We start from the raw sequence: 19923 nt of genomic DNA on the forward strand, positions 1-19923 counted from the left end.
AGACGGGATTTCACCATGTTGGACAGGCTGGTCTCCAACTCCTGACCTCAGGTGATCCGCCCACCTCGGCCTTCCAAACTGCTGGGATTACAGGCATAAGCCACCGCGCCCGGGCTCTTGTACCTGTTTTTCAGTTTCTCACCCAGTAAAGCTTTTGACCTGCCCTGGTGGTCTGGGTTCTTGCTGCAGACTTATGGTACAAAATTCAGGCAATGGTTGTCCCAAAGGAATGTTGCTGCTGGAACAGTTTAAAAAAAAACTTTTATTTTAGATTCAGGGTACATGTGCAGGTTTGTTATATAGGTAAACTTATGTCATGAGGGCTTGTTGAACAGATTATTTTATTATCCAGGTACTAAGCCTAGTACCCAATAGTTATTTTTTCTAATCATCTCCCTCCTCCAACCCTCTACCCTCAAGTAAGCCTTAGTGTCTGTTGTTTCCCTCTTTGTGCTCATGTGTTCTCATGATTTAGCTCCTACTTATAAGTGAGAATATGCAGTATTTGGTTTTCTGTCACTGCATTAGTTTGCTGAGAATAATGGCCTCTAGCTTCATCCATGTTTCTGCAAAAGACATGATCTCATTCTTTTTTTTATGGTGACATAGTATTCCATGGTGTATATGCGCCACATTTTCTTTATTCAATCTGTCATGGATGGACATCAGGTTGATTCCATGCTTTGCTATTGTGAATAGTGCTGAACTGAACCTTTTTCTTCAATTTTACCTCTAGCTGCACCCTGTAACCACATACCTCTTCTACATTAGTCTCCCAGATATTCTTCACTTGTGGCTCTTATTATTTCCTGAAATCCATATTAACCTTTTGCTCCTACAGTTTTTCAAGAGTTGATCTAGGAGAGGAAACCAAAGACTGCCCAATTTCTCCATCTCGGCAGAATGGAACCAGTGAATTCACTGGATGTGCCAGGATCTCACAATCTCATTTAACCAATTACCAGCCCCACATGATAGGTGATGTACTACTGTTTAACAAAGAAGTAAACTAGATTACAGTTGTAATAATTGTTGTAGGGTACACAGCTAGTAGGTGACAAGCCAGTTGATCCTGGGTGTTTCCAAATATGAAAACGGTTCTCTTAATCATCACACGAAGATCTGCATTTCCAGGTCTAGCACTTACTGAAGAAAGAAAGGTGTTGACCCTGGTAAAGGTATTTCAGGGGTTGGAGGCCCTGTTGGGCTGAGAAGGTATTCATAACCTGTTGACAGCTTCCTATTTTGCCAACTCATTAGGTTGGCTCAGTGAGGGAGGGGAAAACACCAACAGTTATGATATAAAATCTACCAGCTGATTGACCTTTTTCTACATCTTTCTCAAGCCCGGGGTAAAGGTTATTTCACTGTTCCCTGCAACAGTAGTCCAGGATGCTTATGGATAAAAGTTAGAGGCTGCTTTCCACCTGGGATAGAGCTCTGGGTTTGAGCCTGTCGCCCAGCCTTTGTCAGTTGCATGATTATGGCTGGCTCGCTTATGCTATTGTGCCTTAGTTTGCTTATCAGGAAATTGGGGATAATAACGGCAGTTTTTCAGCAGCAGAAGTCTGAAAAAGGTGATCCCTCAGGATCCTTCTGCCCTTAATATGTGGAGCCCTATAATTAACGATTTAGCCTCGTGAAGGCTCTGCTACAGACAACTGGATTGGGAGTGATGCCACAGGAGAAAGTCATCCCAACTAAAAAGTAAACTAATCTTTTGCATTTTGCATTTAAGCAAATCTGAGTTATTAAACCTTTCCCTATACTTAATTCAGTTTGACAAGCAGCAATGAACTTTCAAGTTACCTCTCTGTGAATAATGTTCTATCACATATCTGCATCATCGTTGCATGTCACAGAGGAACTCCATAAAGCTAACGTATGACCCAGGTGTCAAAATACTATTTCAGGAAATAACTTGAAAATGAATTTTGATCACCAGGACACAGTCCATCCATTCAGCACAGGGAGTTTCAGTACTTCCTGTGGCTCACTCGCCTCTTAAAATAGCATCTTACAGCAAATGTTGAGGAAGCAATTAATTGTGTAAAATAACACAAAGATTTTACCCTGAATTACAGGATCACGTTTACTCAGATCCTCTTGGGACTTTTATAAGTGCTTTCTTTCTCCATATTGAGGAAGTCTAAGCCAGCTAAGAAAATGACCACTGGTCAAACTGTTCCTGGCCTAGAGAAGTGGAGGAGGGAGGCCCTAATGAAACCTTGAACACAGTCTTTCTTTCTTTTTTTCTCCATGAGATTCTAAGTCCTAGAGAATGCTTTCCTTCTCGTTTTTTGCCCCTCTCTTTCTTTCCTTTTCACTCTTTTCCTCTTTAGGTTTAGGATTTTTATTCTACCACATCTACCCTTTTTGTTTTGTTGACTGAGATCAAATCCTTTCCCAAGAGCAAGTTTGGTTGGGAGAGACATGGAAGAGAATAGACAGACATTAATTAGGCTTAGGTGAATGCCATAGAAAAAATAAAATGAGAGATGCATATAAAATAGTAATTATGGTAATGAGGTTAATAGTTGATACAGAGTTAGACTGGCAAGATGTTGGTTCTTTCTGATATCAAGAAGACTGCTACTACTAATGCTACTCCTATGGCTACTCCTAATACAAATATTGCTACTAATAAAAACACATCAAAAGTACCGTAACTTTCCATTTTTCAAAGTGTCCTTCCATTGTTAGTTTCGTCTGACTCTCACACTTGCATGAAGTAAGAGAGAAGCTCTGGTTATATTATCCCTTGCTTGGCTGACACTGGAGGCAGTTGGGCTTAGAGATGGCCATGAAGTCACTCCAGTGCACGGTGGAAGACTAAAGACTAAACCCAAGTCATTCGATTCAATGTTTGGCTCATTGCTTTGCATGTCACTCTAAGGCTTCATTAATAATATCAAACTCTCAGGAAAGCAAATTTTGAGGAACCATAAGGGGAGAAAACAACGTTTGGAGGCAGAAGAGAGCAAAGGCATAAAAGGAAGGTCCGTGGGCTTGGGGGTCCAATTTTGTCTTGGCCATTTTGGCTCTTGGTTAACTTATAATCATACTGCAGTTGAGCTTCCCTGACTAGAGGCTGCTTCTGCCAGTGGATGTTTGTGTGACTGGGTGTCAGGGAGACTGCAGGGTAAACTTTGCAACTGATTTCTCCCAGCTCAGCATACCTCCTGTGTACTGTCAGCAAAAATGGAACAGAGAGAGGTGATGTTTTTATTGAAAATCAATTCACCCAATGAGCACAAGATCCCAACTCCATGGCACCCAAATGGGCCGATTCCCTGCGATTTTCCGCAGAATTACCCTCCATTTGTCTTCACGGTCAACTAAGCTTATCTCTTGGAGAAAACAGAGTCCAGGGTGGCTGGGTCATACTCCCATGCCAACTCTAAAATTTCCTGTTGTCCTGACAGCTTGCAAGACAAGGAAAATGCTGCCCATGCTGGAGTCGCCAAGCAGAGCATCTGACATCAAAGCACCTGAAATCCCATGCCAAGCAAAGGAAAGGGGAGAATGCAGGCCTAGATCAGGCCAGCCACAAATTTCCCAGGTGTAACTTAAAGATTTGAGGGAGGCAAATAAAACAAACCCAACCCAACAAAATTCAGTCTTTCCTTGGAAAGAAATTGAACAATTTTAGGATAGTGCTTGGTGGTGCCCTAAGTAATAGTTACAAACCTAGTTGTCCTACTGTTGACTCACAATTATAAGTGACATGTCTGAATAGTGCTTTTATGTTTCCAAAGAACATGTACCTGCAGGATCTCACTTGGGTCCCACAATAAACACAGGAGCAAGTTATAAGGCAATTCATCCCTATCTTCTTGGTGAGCAAACTAAAACAGAAAAAGTCTAGATGGTTGTCCAAGGCCACACATAAATTGGTTATGGAGCCAGGCTCTGAACCAGAACTCCTGACAACTGTACAGTGGCTTTTCTCTCCTGCCTATGCCTGGCTATTTCATCTTTCAGGGACTAGTTTTTTTCTGTTTCTGTAGTTAGTGGAGTTCAGTGGCATCTCTAAGGGTACAGAACAGGACATTAGCAAAGCCAGAATTCTTGATTTTCAGGCATTCATTGCCAGACTACAATACATAGTACTGTTTTAAGAACACATTCTGACAAAATGGGCCAGGTTCTATGAAATATAAATCCTACAGATGTGGAGGCAACTCACCCCTCTATGTGCCCCAGGGCCCATGTCTACTTGTCTCCAGTCCTGTTCCCACGGCTGAATATTCTTCTATTTTTCAGATTTGAGCATACTCCTAAATTTCTGAATCTTGAATTTGTACTCTCCGTAGCACTAAATTCCCTTCTGTCAACCCGGAACCTATTACCCCGTTTTACTTTTTCAGCCTCCCTGTATCTACCTTTTAACTTTTATAGTCACTCCTATGAGTTTAGACTTTTTGACTTTGTTTGAATTCCTTCCCTGGACAAGTATTTTTGGCTCTGCACTAGACCTACCACACAGTTTCTTTACCTCTATCTTCCCTAGTTCTTCCCTGCCCTTTTTAACCGGCTAGACCCATGGATTCTTAATTCATTCTGCAAATTCTCACAGGACACCTACTAGGCAATGCTGCATAAGCCAGTGCTGTCTCAGCAATGTTTGAAGGGACTAGTGTCTTTATTCTTGGTCTGGTGGAGAGAGAAGCCACTGAGGCATTTTATCTTAATATCTTGTCCTTATTTCGGCAGTTCCAAGGCAGAATAAATGGAGCTGGATAGCATTCCCCATTTGGAAGGATGTTGGTATGACTGCTTAATAGATTTGGGAGGAGGTTCTATTGCAATTCTTCATTTCCTTTGTCTATTGTTGCAGGTTTTCATTAACCTTTGAGGTTGTCTTCATTTTGTGGTTTGCATTTTAAGCATTTTCTGATTTTGAAACTGCCTAGCAAATAATTTATTTTGATCTAACTGCTTCCATCAATTACTATTATATTTAGCTCTTTTGTAGAATTGCAAACTCCACACTCCCTGCATATCTCAGGCCATCATCCCACCTATTGGTGGCCCCTGAAGTTCAGGGTTTCATTTAAGAACTGAGCTTTGTGCGCTTGAGGAAATGATCTCCTAATGTTAGATTCCTGCTTCTCTTCTCAGTGGGGCTGTTCTCTTTCTTCCTGTAGTCCTAATAGAAAAGAAGAAAGAAACAAAGAAATATGGAGAAAGGAAGAAAGGAAGAAGGGAAAGAAGGGGAAAAATAAGGAAGGAAGGAAAGGAAGAACAAAAGAAGATAGGAAGTGGGGGAGAAGATGAAGAGAGGGAAGGAGAAAGGGAGAAAAAATTAAAATAGATGAAGAAGTGAATAGATAGGTACATTGAACATTTGGCATGTGATTGGTTAGAAGGGCATATTTGGCTTTTACTCGTTGCTCCTAAGTTGGAAGAAGGGTCAAAAATTAGGGAAATGTCAGTTATTAATAGAGTCCTGGCCATTTTGGACTGATTGTTACAGAAGTTATTGTTTAGCATCCCAAGTTGTCACTAGAGACAGTGATCTGGCTTCCCGTAAGTCTTAGACTAGGTGTGTTTTTCCTGGGTTGTCAACAAGGGGTTGGTTTCCGGTCAGGTTACTGCTGGTCATGGGTTAAAGTTTTCCCTTTTTTTTTTTTTTGAGACAGCATCTTGCTCTGTTGCCCGGGCTGGAGTGCAGCGGCCTAATCTCGGCTCACTGCTATCTCTGCTTCCTGGGTTCAAGCAATTCTCCCTGCCTCAGCCTTCCGAGTAGGTGGGATTACAGGTGCTCACCACCATGCATGGCTAATTTTTTTGTATTTGTAGTAGAGGCAGAGTTTCACCATGTTGGCCAGGCTGGTCTCAAACTTCCGACCTCAGGTGATCCACCTGCCTCGGCCTCCCAAAGTGCTCGGGTTACAAGTGTGAGTCACTGCACCCGGCCAAGTTTTCTCTTTTTATATATGGTCTGACCATTGTCCACAGTCTCTCGCAGGGCAGTGGCCAAAATGTGACAGAAGCATAGAGTGAGTGTGAAAAGGGAAGGAATGGAGGCTAAGATGTCTAGAAGAACAGCCTTGAGAGTTTGGACTTAATCTTCCAGGCCAGTCATTACCAAATATTTTTGTCTGCACACAACTGTCTGTAAAACAATTTTGAGTAGGCATCTCAAATATATCGATCTTTAGGTATTTCTAAATTTTTATACATGTTCCATTGAATTCATATTTTTAAGAAAATACAAACAAGGATTCTATACATTGTTATTAATTTTAGTGACATTTTGCAAATAATTGGATTATTACATGACACTAAATTTTGCTACAGATTCATAGTTTGACATGGTGTTGTCAAAGCTGTTTTTTTCACTTAATGTTTTGAATAGTTAATACAGTCATATTGTTCCAAAGTCACTGTGATTTCAGAAGGTATGAAATGAGAAGTCTCTCTCACCCCAGCCCTGTCCATTCATCCTCTTTGCCCACACAGTAAACAACTTTTATTAGCTTTTAATATTTATATAAATAAACCCTTTCTAATATTTATTTATGCAAATAGAGCAAATGCATATATATAAATAGATACATATTATTATTTATCTTTTTCTTTTATGAAATGGTGACTCCTAAGGTTTTAAATGTCTTGTTAATTATCATCTAATTATTAGATTATGTTTCAAGGCAGTTCATATGCTCAGGATGTGATCTTAAGGCGTAGTCTAGTGTTAATTGTGGTAGATGTAAACACCTGTTTGGAGCAGACTTCTCAAGGACTTAAAACAGTTTTAGCCTCCTTATCAGATGTCTTTAGGTTCTTGTTACTTAGGCTATTGTTATTGTTTAGGTTATTGTTATTACTTTGTAGTGGAGCTGATGAAGGTCATATAGTGGGATAAGACCTGGGGAAACGGCGATTCTATTTTATCTTGTTTACTCATACGTTTCCTCATCTCTTCAACTAGCAAGAGTTTTTGAAGTAGCAAATTGTTTAAACCAGTTATTTATGTGTGGAGGCTGGTTTAAATAGTTTAAATAGTATAACCTCAAATCCACTTAAGTGCTCTATGTCTCAGGCTCCTAATGCCAATAGATGCTCGGAGGGGGCCATCATCTGTTATGTGCTGCCTCCTTTTCTTGTAAAGACCTCACCTGCCCTGATCTGTATGTTAGCTCTATCAGTAAAGATTAGTTTTTCTTACTTTTTAGGAAAACAAATTCAGAGAAGTTCTAGTATTTCCTTCCCAGAGTCCTGGGGTGTGTATACTCCCTCTTGAAGACTGTGCTGTCGGCAGCAGTGAGCCACTGAAGGTTAGTCAGAAAGTGGCAGGCTTTTGAGGAGCTCTAGTGTTACAAAGATTTGCTGCTCAGACAGGCATGAGTTTTAGTAGGAGGTAAGAGGACTGGCGAGAGGTTGTTAGAATACATTGGGCAAGATGTGGCAAGGCAGTGGTGGTGCAGGGGAGGAGAAAGAGCCAGGTGAAGTTTTAGGAGGGTGAACCTTCAGGAATTACTGAGCTTGGATTTGAGCAATAAGGAAGACTCCTGTCAGGAATGTTTGCATTTTAAGAGAGGTTGCCTGGGAGAATCGTAGACTATCTTCAGGGCAAGAGAAGATGTATTTTAGGCAGAGTAGGGTTACATCATCCTGTCTGCAGTCACCTGTGCCTGTGTGCAGGAAGCCTGCTCTTCCCCTTGCAGGAGCTTCCTAGATGTCTTGGGGGCTTAGGGCTCTTTGTCTTTCAGGGACTCTCCTTGGAGGGCTGTCCTGGAAGTCCAGCTCTCAGAATAGCCGTTACCTGAAACTCACTGGGGGGGCAGGGGCAAGCCATTTTCCCCAGGGGAGAGCCACTGAGTAAGAAGAAGGGGTTCCTGTGGAATTGAAGGATTGTTGCACTACTCATTCCCTACCGCCAGGGCCATTCTCTGCCAGGTTGGAGGGAGAATCAATGCACAAGGCAAAAAAAACCAAAACAGGATATGAGTCAATTGTTCCCTTCTTCCCATTTAATCATATACCTGTGAAATTGTAGTGTTCCAAAAGAGAAATGATAGAAGTGATAAAAAATGGCTATAGTGATGCAGCATCGCCCTCCCATCCAGGGCTCTATGTAGTGGACCATCTGTGAGCGCAAGAATCGGTTTTGTTCACTGTGGTGTTCTCAGTACCTAAAGCACTGCCTGAGATTCAGAAGGCCATCAATAGACATTGTTATAGAAGTAAATCAGTGACTGAATGACTGAAGTCTGTCTGTATAGATGTTCATCTCTCTCCTTTGGCATTTCCTAAGACAAGGTCTTCACTGTGTCCTATGTTGATATTTTGCACTGTTTGACAATTATATTAAGAGCAAGTTCTCCTTGTCCTGTAATAAAATAGTTTTTGTTTACTTGCCAGTGAACAATTCTAATTCTAATCCTGATCTGTGGTCTTGAGTTTTTATTGGAGGCACTCGGGACAAGACCACCTCCTACTCCACATGACAAACCTTTGCATCCTTGAAGATAGTTATTTTCCCACTGAGATGTTTGTACAGTCTAATGCCAGCTGGGCTATTCAGCCATTCCTCTGAGATATGATGTGGTTTCCAGATTCTTCACCTTGTTGTCCGTCCCTTTGATTGGCATATCTAGTAATATTTGCAGAGCTAGTGGCCATAGTCATACTAGGTGTATCTGTAGCCACATACTTAGTACCCCAGGCTTCTTAGTAATGTTTTCTGCTTGAATAGTGGTGAATAAAGTACTTTCACAGACAGTGTCTGACTTAACTCTCAAGGTAACACCAGGAGGTAGATACTATGGTTTCTCATTTTATAGAAGAAGGAACTGAACATAATGCTTGCCTAAGGTCTCACACCAGAGAACCTGCAGTTCAGCACCTTGCTGGCACAATGTTTGTGTGTGTGTGTGTTTTAAATGCGTCACCAAACCAGAACTCGGTACTTTGCTGGCATAATGTTTTTTGTGTGTGTGCTTTAAAAATGTGTCGCCAAACATCAAATACTCGATGTGTGGCCAGAAACACCACAAATATTGATGAGAAAAGAAGCAGAAAAGGGAGGCAGTATGAAGATATCATTGCTGTGGGTGTGGGAGTGTGTGAAGGGGCCTGGGCTAGGTGTCTGGCTTACGAGTGTCCCCACTTCTCTCTTTTCTCTTCCCTCCCTCTTCCTCCATGCTGGGCCCCAGACTTTCCTTCCTCTGGTAGTTACGGGAGAGCCTTCAAAGTGGGCTGGCTGGGGAATCACTTGCCAGTGACCTGCTACAAATTCCTCAGGTCTGACCTGGCCCCCTCCCTGGGCCCTGATTTCATCCCAGTTCCACTCTGTAAGCAGCCGCTCTGTGTTAATCCCTGGGCCACACATCTCTGGGTTTCCTCCTGGAAAATTCAAGCCATGAATTTATAATACATATTTCAGTTCACTGAAACATAGCACTGTGCAGTGTTGGGCAGCTTGTATTTTCTTGCAAAATTCTGAAAGGCAAGAGCTTTAGAAGCATAAAGCACATCTGACCTCACTGGCTGGCCCATCCTACCTGCGCTGGGAGAAGTCAAACCCCAGTGGCGCCGGATGTTCAGAAACACAATGTTCTCTTGTGATGGGGGTTTCAAAGCATCCCTTTCCTGGAATGGGGGTAGGCGACCCGAACGGGGCGGCTGGAAAAGGCCCTCAGGATTTATGAGCCTGCCGAGACTCAGCGCGCTTGCTTGTGTAACAAGAGGAAGACAGAACGTCCTGTCACCACATCAGGTTCTTATGCACCAGGCCTTCTGGAAATGTTTTCTCAGCCTTGGAATCGAAGGCAGATGGAGTTAAGTTGCTTTGGTTCACTTGCGCCACCTCCTCCCCTTCTCAAACGCCATTCAAATCCAGTGAACCCAGAAGGGGCATGAAGGAGAAAGAGCACAAAACTAACAGACACTTACCGAGGCACAGCCCACATAAGGGCCTTTCTGATCGCTCCTCGTTTACCCCAGGCTGCTCCTCCACTAGCCCAGCTGCTCCATCAGTCCATCAACGAATCAATCAACAAATGCATGTTGATCGTGTACTAATGGGCGTGGTGGCCCTAGGTAGGAGGGACAGAAAAAAGTGCTCAGGAGAGGCTCTTTCCTTGGAGGCGCTCCACTCAGACTTCAGCAGACACTCAACACAGCTGACAGCAATGAGAAACAGTTCATTATTAATCAGGGCTGGATGATCTGACCTCACAGCCTAAATGCTCCAGCGGGGCAGAAGGGCAACTGCTTCCATCTGGCAGAACACAGGTTAGGGTGGGATTCTAAAGGCCAGGAGGCTTTCACGGGACTGGAAGCCTGGACACAATTGAAACATTAAGGGGTTAGTGAGACCAGTCTAAATAAATACCAGCTTATGCAAGGAACGAGAAGCCCGCATGATTGAGGGATGCCAAAGAATGATGTCCTGCTTGGAAGAAAAGTGACTGGGTTGGAAGGTTATATTGTTTCCTCTCAGGAGCTGAGTAAAATGCTGCAAGGCAAATTTCATAATGAGCTGAATTACGTTAATACAATCTGTGTTTCAACTTTCTAGGGACCCAGGATTTATGTTAGTCTACAGGTCAGCACGCTTTTTGTGCAAAGGGCCAGATAGTAAATGTTTCAGGCTTTCTGGGCTATACAATCTCTTGTGCAACTATTCAAGTCTGTCGTGTCACAAATGCAGCTGCAGATAATATGTAAATGAATAAGTAAGGCCGTGTTCAAATAAAGCTTTATTGATGGACACTGAAATTTGAATTTCTTATAACTTTCATGTGACATAAAAATATTATTATTCTTCTGATTTTTTTTCCCCAACCATTTGAAAATATAAAAACCATTGGCTTGTGGGCCACACAAAATAGATAGCAGGCTGGATTTGGCCCAGGGGCCAATGTTTATCAGCCTCTGGTCTGGTAGGAATAGTATCACATTCATGTTGGAAAAAGAGAGAAGGAGAGAAAGGGGAAAAAATATCATTTATTAAGTGCTGACATCTACTTCTATCTGAGTTTAAACTCGTTTGATCTTTGCTTGCTTCACATATTTAGTGATTCTTGAAAATAACATTTCCTAAACATATGTTTAAAAGGTGCACTTTTTTTTTTTTACATTAAGCCATGCTAATGGTCATTCACAGCCACACTGATTTGTGAATTTTTTATCTCAACGGTCTTAGACATCATTGGCTATATTTTCCTTGAGGGCCAGCACCTGTTTTATGATCAGCGTATTTATAGTGGTTCACAAAGACTTTTTTTTTTTTTTGGAGTATACCTACAGTAATTTCCTGTTGTGTAGAATCAGCAAATTTCAGAGCATTGTATGTGCAAGGTACTAGGTATAAAAGGGAGCACATAATCAAAATGAAGACTTGGCCCATAAACCGCAAACCAATCTCTCTAGAATTTTGAATCCTGGTTTATTGTTTTTAAAATGTATCATAAATGCTAAGCAATTTCAGTCCAATTTTCTTTCTTTTTAACATTATGCTCCCCTTCTATTTATTCACTTACATTCCCCATTGACCCCTCTCCTTCTTCCTTCTGTGGCACTTTACCTCATTAGCCAATCGTGTCTCCTCTCTGTTCCATAATTCCGTGTGGATAACTCCTTTTTTTTTTTTTTTTGAGAAAGAGTCTCTGTCACCCAGGCTGGGGTAGTGCAGTGAGTGGTTCCATCTTGGCTCATCGCAACCTCCACCTCCTGGGTTCAAGAGATTCTCGCACTTCAGCCTCCCATGTAGCTGGGATTACAGGCACTTGCCACCACACCCAGCTAATTTTTGTATTTTTAATAGAGATGAGGTTTCACCATGTTGGTCAGGCTGGTCTCAAACTCCTGCCCTCAAGTGATCTGCCCACCTCAGCCTCCCAAGGTGCTGGGATTACAGGCGTGAGCCACCATGCCCGCTCCTGTGCATAAATCTTAACCACATATTTGCTTGTATTTTCATCCCCCACCCCCCCAACCTCCCTGTATTTTTGGCACATGCCAGGGAATGCCTCACCTTTGCAAAGGTTCTCAAGCTCAGTGAGACAGAACAGTCACACCACATATGAAGCAAAGCAAACTTTTTACTCACAGATAAGAACAAATAGAAGCCTAGGATCCCTGGGGAGCCAGACTCAAGGCTCTGGCAAGTTGCCCCAGGCGAATGGAGCTCCGTCTGCATGTGTTCTATGTTTCACTGAAGCTGAGGGCCCCAGAAAGCACTCTGCTCTTGGGTTTTATACCCCGGGTGTCTCTTGGTTTGCTGAGCCCAAGTGTTGCAGAGCATCTTGTTTTACAAGGGATGAGGGCAGAGACTGTGTTGCCCTGGACACTTCCTCTTTATTTCAGGATGTCCCATTCTTAGAATGTTTTACAGTTATTCTGAGAAATAAGAGCTGGAGGAAGGAGAGCTGGATTGGCCAGGGCCATCTGTAGACCTGTCTGCCTACATTCTTTACTTTTTCAGGCAGTCCATATCTACTCTTTAAGGTCAAACTCAGTTCCTATCTACATCTAGATATATTATTTTTCTCTCAACTCTGCAAATGTGGGCAGTCTGGCCCATTTATTTTGTGTGGCATATCTACAATTAAACTTGGAAAGACCCTTAACTTGTGATCAGAGATGTGCTCTAGGCCCTCTTAACATCTACCAGCATGTAGCACATGTTCAAGCCTTGAGAATATGCTCAATAGTCAAATCCTGATGTCATTTAAAATGACATAAAAGAAGTTAGGAACCATAGAAAGGATGGAAAGAGAAGGTTCAAATAAAAGTGGGTGAGGGAAACAGAGCCAAGAAATCCTAGAAAGCAAACCAACATTTTTCACACCACAGGGAAACACCAGAAGATGGAGTGCTGCAAAATCAGAAAAACTATCTTGGACACTGTCTCTTTCTAAAAGTTTAGGAAAACTAATTTCAATTAAAAATTAGAAACAGAAAAGTATCAACTTCTAAATCCTATAAAAGTTATTAAGAGGAAAAGAGAAAAAGAGACAGAATTAAAAACATATCAATACCTTATGCCCACAAAACAAATCAAAATTCTAATTCACTGTTTCAAAATGAGCCAAAATATATAAGAAAATAATAAGAGATATGAAATAATAGCATAATTTATAATTAGGAAAACTCAGAAATGAAGTGACAGAAGACAGGAGAAATTGAAAATGCAGCTGGCCCTTGAACAACATCGGGGTTGGGGTGCCGAGAGCCTCACGGTCAAAAATCTGTGTATAACATTTAACTCCCCCTACAACTTAACTAGTAATAGCCTACTGCGGACTGGAAGCCTTACCAATAATATAAACAATTAACACATATTTTGTATGTCATACGTATTATATACTGTATTCTTATGATAAAGTTAGAGAAAAAAAATGTTACTAAGAAAATTGTAGGGAAGAAAAAACCTATTTACTATTCACTGAGTGGAAGTGAATCATCATAAAGTCCTTTATCTTCATCATCTTCACGTTGAGGATCCTGAGGAGTAGAGCTGTGAGAGATAACTTTTTACTGCGATATACAATTTACTGGAGCGATGAACTGTTCATACGGTGATGATTAGTGTCACATGACATTTTAAGTGGATTCTTGCAACACTTGGGCTCACTACGATAGCAATAGGAGGTGGTTATGAAATTATTATAGTAGGCTATCCTGTACTATAGTCAATTTTATGCAGTTATGATTTAATGCTGCATCTTTACATTTGTTTACATTTTCCTTGACTGTGAATAGTGTCATGTATGGTCTATAAGTGTGCATAAGATTTGATGAGTTTTAACTTCTTATAATGGATTTGTGTATATTTTATGATAGCAAGTGATAAAATAGACTAGTATCTACATATGTTTTATGCATTCATAATATATATTTTTGTCTTTTTTGATATCTCTAGGCTACTTGGTTCACTGGTCAGCTTTTGCAAATTGTCACAAATCTCCAAAAATTTTCCAATATACTTATTGAAAAACATCTGCATATAAGTAAACTGGCACAGTTCAAGTTCATGCTATTCAAGGGTCAACTGTATATAAAAATATAATGTCAAAGATGAAGATGAAACCAGTAGGAATATAAGAGTGAATAAACTCAACAGAAAATACCTGAAGAGAAATAGAAGGTTAAGTGGAGGAGAATTTTTAAAATTAAAAAGAAATGTGGGGAAAAAGGTGAAAAGAACTTAAGATTCTTAACAGTGACTAAAACTGAAGCCACACGAAGAAGATCCCTGAAGGTAACAGAAATCCCTGAAGAAGAAAACCAACACAAGAAAAGGGAATAAATACTAGAACACATGATTCAGGAAAATGGTCCTTAACAAATATTGAATCAGTTATCTAAAGAGACCATTAGCCAAACCAAAATATATTCTAGTAAAACTATTGGATTTTAAGAAAAAAGAAAATATTCTTTGTGTATCTAAACAGAAAGAACAAGTGACATAAGGGAAAGAAAATTAGATTATAATTAGGTTTTTCAAAAGCAACATTTCATGCCAAATGAGAATGGAGGAACCTATTTAAAATACTTAAGGAAAGATGTTGTATGCCAAGGATTTTATATTCAGCCAATGGACTTTCAAGTATAAAGGGTACAACTCTTATTAGCATGCAAGAACTCAGGAAACTTTATTCCCATGAGCCTTTTCTTAGGGATTTGCTTGAGCATGAGTTTCAGGCAACCAACATGACTTGAGGCATTGACATAAGTCTGGTTGTGAGCACTAAATAGTTACTTTTAGAACTAAGATTAAATGTGTGCTGAAAGGGAACAGATATGTAGGCTCATTATGTTCTGAAAATGTTGATACAGAACAACTATAAAAATGGGAAAAGGAGGAAAACATATGCTATTTTTCTATGTTTTTAGTAATCATATTGATAATTGTATTATGGTTGTTTCACTTTTTTATGGTTGTTTTTAAATTACGGTTGTTTACATCTTGTGTATATGATGTGGAGTAAATAAACCAAAATAATATGTTTTTCTTTTGATTCTTTTAGAAGATACAGATGTAAGTTTTAGTTAAAACTTTTACAATTCAAATACAAAAATTTAAAATAAATTTGAATTAGAAATATCAGTATGACTATACACATACACACATTCATACTGATATTTACAATTCAAATTTATTTCAGATTGTATTTCTATGTATCTACCTATCTCTATCTATCTATCTATCTATCATCTATCATCTATCGATCTATCTATCTATCTATCTATCCATCCATCCATCCATTCCTAGGGTCCAAATTGTGGTCTTGAAATACCATTTCCCAGTTAAAAAATGAAATAAGTATTCTTGAAGAGATGGCTCATTTCAGGTCTAACAGAAAAATTGTAAGATGAGCTTAGAGCATCTTGTAACATCATATATCCAAGAAGCCACCAAAGCTTACTAGATTATAAAAAAACAGCTAGGATTATGGAAAAACGACTCAGGAACCAACTTGCAGAGACTCCAATGTGCCACACATGGACCAATTTAAGCTTCAATAATGACAGTAATTACAATGATTGAAACCCTGCAAACATGGCTAAGTCCATGAGTCCAAGATGAGATTAAAATGAAAAGTCTAGCTGGTCATCTTTGGAGGACCATAGGGAATATATGATCTTGAAAATTAAAGAAAGAATCAAATATTTATCCTGCTCTTCCTGTGAGTTGTACTAAGAGGTAACCAAAGAGTTGACAAGGGGAAGCATCTCTTTATAAAAGCATACCAATTAATGAAAACGTAATAATGTTAAAACATCATCACTTTGCAATCTCTCATAAATTAATAGACCTAGGCATTAAAACATCAATGGCTGTGAACGTCACAGAGAAAGAACCAGACATATGTGCTACTTGATGTAAGAACACAATGCCACCTATAATCGTGCTAAAGGGATCAAACCTGCGTTTGATTCTATCTCTAGATCCAGGCAATTTTCAAGGAATTCTGAGGACAGAGGAGGGAGCATATTGAAATGCATCTTGAGTATGCATTCAGCAGTATCTACAATGGGGCAACCCTTCAGGTCAAATAGTCTATGTTCTTCAACACGTACCTATCAGGAAAAGTAAGGAATGTGGGGGAGACGTAGATTCAGAGACTTAAAAGACATAACACATTTTAAAAGTGAGCAAGACTAACCATTGATGTCCAGGAATTCACTTGGATGATAAAACCATAATCATAAAAAACACATGAAAGCAAGTAACGAGAGAGCCTACCTTTGAAGGGAGGGCTGGGCTGGGATAGGATGAGGTACATGGAGGGGCTTCTGGGGTAGTTTGATACGTTCTATTTCTTGACTTGAGCGGTGCTTATTAAGGGTTTACCTTATAAGTCAGAAAACCACATTTTGTATGGTTTGTACATTGATATTTTATTTTACAATGTAAGGATTTTAAAATAAAATATGTCCCCAAAGATGTAGAGAGTTCAGAGAGCCCTTGAGGGCTTCGTGATTATTTCTAAACATGCACATTTCCCTGGTCACCATGGACAGAACCTTATAGCTTCCTAAGCCAAAGTCTTTGGCTCTGGCAGAATGAGACACAAAGCCTTTTCCCTAGCTTTGTGTCATCCCTACTCTACCCCAGCCTGGATCTAGATGGGTGTTTGCCTGGATGTGTGTGGGAAGGTGAGAGAGAGATGGTGGTGGTGATAAAGGGTACAATGGAAAGTATGGGCATAAATTGCTGAACTGAGGAATAAGTATATTTTAGAAGTTTGAGTCAAGGTGATAGTAAACTATTAGGCCTGAAAATACAGGCTCTATTATGATTGTCACAAATGTTTCAGGGAAATAAATAACAAATCTGTCTTGGGGTACAGCGATGACGTTCACAAGGCATTGGCAGTCCCCTTGAACTCTTACTGAAGAAATCTCTAAGGTTCTCCTTGGTGACCACATGCCCATATCACTTCTTTTGGTGCCATTTGCTTTCTGCTGCACTTCTTCACTTTCCTTCACTCTCTCCAAGGTAAAGAGCTCCTTTCTAATCTCCTAACTCATTATTGTTTTCCTTCCCTAAGGGCATGCTGGACATGGTAGGATTTGGGGAATACTGAGAAATATGGTAGAGTAGGAAAAGAATCAGATGGGGAGTCCAGGCCTCAGACTCTAGCCTGGGAGCCACTGATAATTGATAAGGCATGTGAGTAGTGCAGGTTCACTTTATGTCCTTGTGCTTCAGTTTTTTCCATTATAAACTGAGGGACTTCAGCTGTAAGCTTTCTAAGGTTCCTTCCAAAATCACAGTCTATTATTAATTGAAAAGCTCTTTGGCATCAAGAAAAGGAAACGAATGATCACATGAGATGTTACCAAGATTACTTTGCATTGTAGAAAAGTATTTGACTATGAATGTACTGAGTTCTAATCCCAGCTATGCCCTTTATAGGTGTGTATTTCAAAAACAATTCACTTTATCGTGATAACCCTGTTCTGACTCTCACACTAAAATGTGAGTAACATCAATGTTTCAGGGGGTACTTTTTGACTTAAAATGTAAATGGAAAGACAAATTACAGACTGAAAAAAACATTTGCAAGTCACATGTACAACAAAAGCTTTATATTTAGCATATATAAAAAACTATCAAAAGCAGTATTTCAAAATCAAACAATCCTATTAGAAAATGAGTGAAATATATGCCAAAACATTTCACTGTAGAGGTTGTATTAATGGCAAAAAACAAAACAAAGAAAAAAACTGCATGAGAACTTGTTCAGCATCATTGGCCATTATCGAAATGCAAATTTAAACTATATGAGTTATTACTACTACTATGGTGCAAATGGTTGTGTTTCCCCTGCAAATTTATATGTTAAAATCCTAACCCCCAAGATGATGGCTTTAGGAGGAGGGGCCTTTTGGGAAGAGATTAGGTCATAAGGGTGGAGCCCTTATGAGTAGAATGAGTGTCCTTATAAAGGAGGCCCATTTCCCCCTTCCGCCACATGAGGATACAGCAAGAAGACACCATCTATGAACTGGAAAGTGGGGCCTTTACCAGACAATGAATCAGCTAGTGTCTTGATCTTGGACTTACCAGGCCCAAGAACTGTGAGAAATGAATGTTATTTATAAATCATCCAGTTTGTGCTATTTTGTAATAGCCACCTGAATGGACTAAGGCAGCTACATATCTATCAGAATGATTAAGATAAATAATAGTATTTACATCAAATACTGATGAGGATGCAGAGAAGCTGGATCATTCGTACATTGCTGGTGGGAATGTAAGATGGTATAACTACTCTGGAGAATAGTTTGGCAGTTCCCTTCAAAACTAAAAATGGACTTAACACATAGCCCAGAAATTACAGTTAGGGGAAATTTTCCAGGGAAATAAAATTTTATTTTCCCATAAGGCCTTGTATATGAATGTTCATAGGAGCTTTATTTAAAATAGCTCCAAAATCAATACTACCCAAATGTCCTTGAATGAATGAAGAGTCAAACAAACCCTGGTACGGCCATGGTATGGAATACTACTCAATAATAAAAAGAAACCAACTATGGGTACCCACAACAAGTTGGGGGAACCTCAAGAAATTATGCTAAGTAAGAAAAGGATAGATATGTGTCAACTGTTCTGATACTGCTATACTGGAATTAAACACTTAATTAAATAAATGGCAGATGGTAAGATTTGCGTTTTTCATTATCAAGTGAGAGATTATAGCTAAGCAAATGGAGGAGGCTAGAATGATCCATGGGGTAATAGATTACAGTTAGAGGTGGCAGTTTAGACTCATATTTATAACATAGATAGAAATGAATACATCTATAAATATTCATAGATTTGTGGTGAATATACATGAGGTAGTATACACACATGTATTTCCTTGCTGTGTCAGCTGAGAGGGCCTAGAAGCAATAATACCCCAGTGGCAACAAGCATACCTGGCACTCAGAACTTGGTTTCTAACACTCTTCTCCCATAAAAGGAACCAGAGCTCTTAGAGAAATGACTAATTCTAGGACTGTCCCAGCATACACACAAAATGATGCTCCTTTGGTATGAGAAAGTAAAACAAAACAAATAAAACTAAAAACCCCACCATAATGATGGGAGTATGTCAAAGGGACACAGGAATCCACAGAAACAGCTTTCAATGGCCATAGCTCTACTAAGTTGAGCAACAAAATAGTGTTGGAATATAACCCAAAATATAAAACAGGTGTCCATGAGTCTATACCAATATAAATAAATCATCAAGTAAACGAATAAATGGAGGATAAGAGACAAGCCTCCTAAAGGACAAATATTGTATGATTCTACTTATCTGAGGTATCCGGAGTAGTCAAACTCATGGAGACAGAAGGAGAAAATTGTGGTTTCTAGGGGCTGGGGAGATGGGGAGATGGGGAGTTGTTTCATGGGTATAGAGTTTCAGTTTTGCAAGATGAAAAAGTTCTGGAGATTGGTTACACAATCTCCAGTGAATATAATTAACACTACTGAACTATACACTAAAATGGTTAAGATGATAAATTTTATGTTATGTGTATTTTACTACAACTTAATATTTCTCAAAATGTTTTCAAAATGACATAATTGGAAAAACTGGTGAAATGCAGTCTGCAGTGAGGCTAATAGTATTGTACCGCAGTTAACTTCTTAGTTTTGATCATTGTACTATGGTTATATAAGATGTTAACATCAGAGGAAGCTGGGTGAGGCATTAAATAGAATTCTGTACTGTTTTTGCATCTTCTCTGTAAGTCTAAAATTATTTCAAAATCAAAAGTGTTAAAAACCCAAATCTCCTGTGCATAAGAATTCCAAATAATTTATGTATAAATGCAGACCTTGAGGAGGTGGTGCATAACTCCACATTTCTTAAGTGTGGGCTCCATAAAGTGACTTCCTTCCAAAGAATACAGTTTCAAAATGGAGAGTGCCGGGTGCAGTGGCACATACCTGTAGTC

The sequence above is a fragment of the Symphalangus syndactylus genome, chromosome 1, assembly GCF_028878055.3.
Source record: "Symphalangus syndactylus isolate Jambi chromosome 1, NHGRI_mSymSyn1-v2.1_pri, whole genome shotgun sequence".
Classification (NCBI taxonomy): Eukaryota; Metazoa; Chordata; class Mammalia; order Primates; family Hylobatidae; genus Symphalangus; species Symphalangus syndactylus.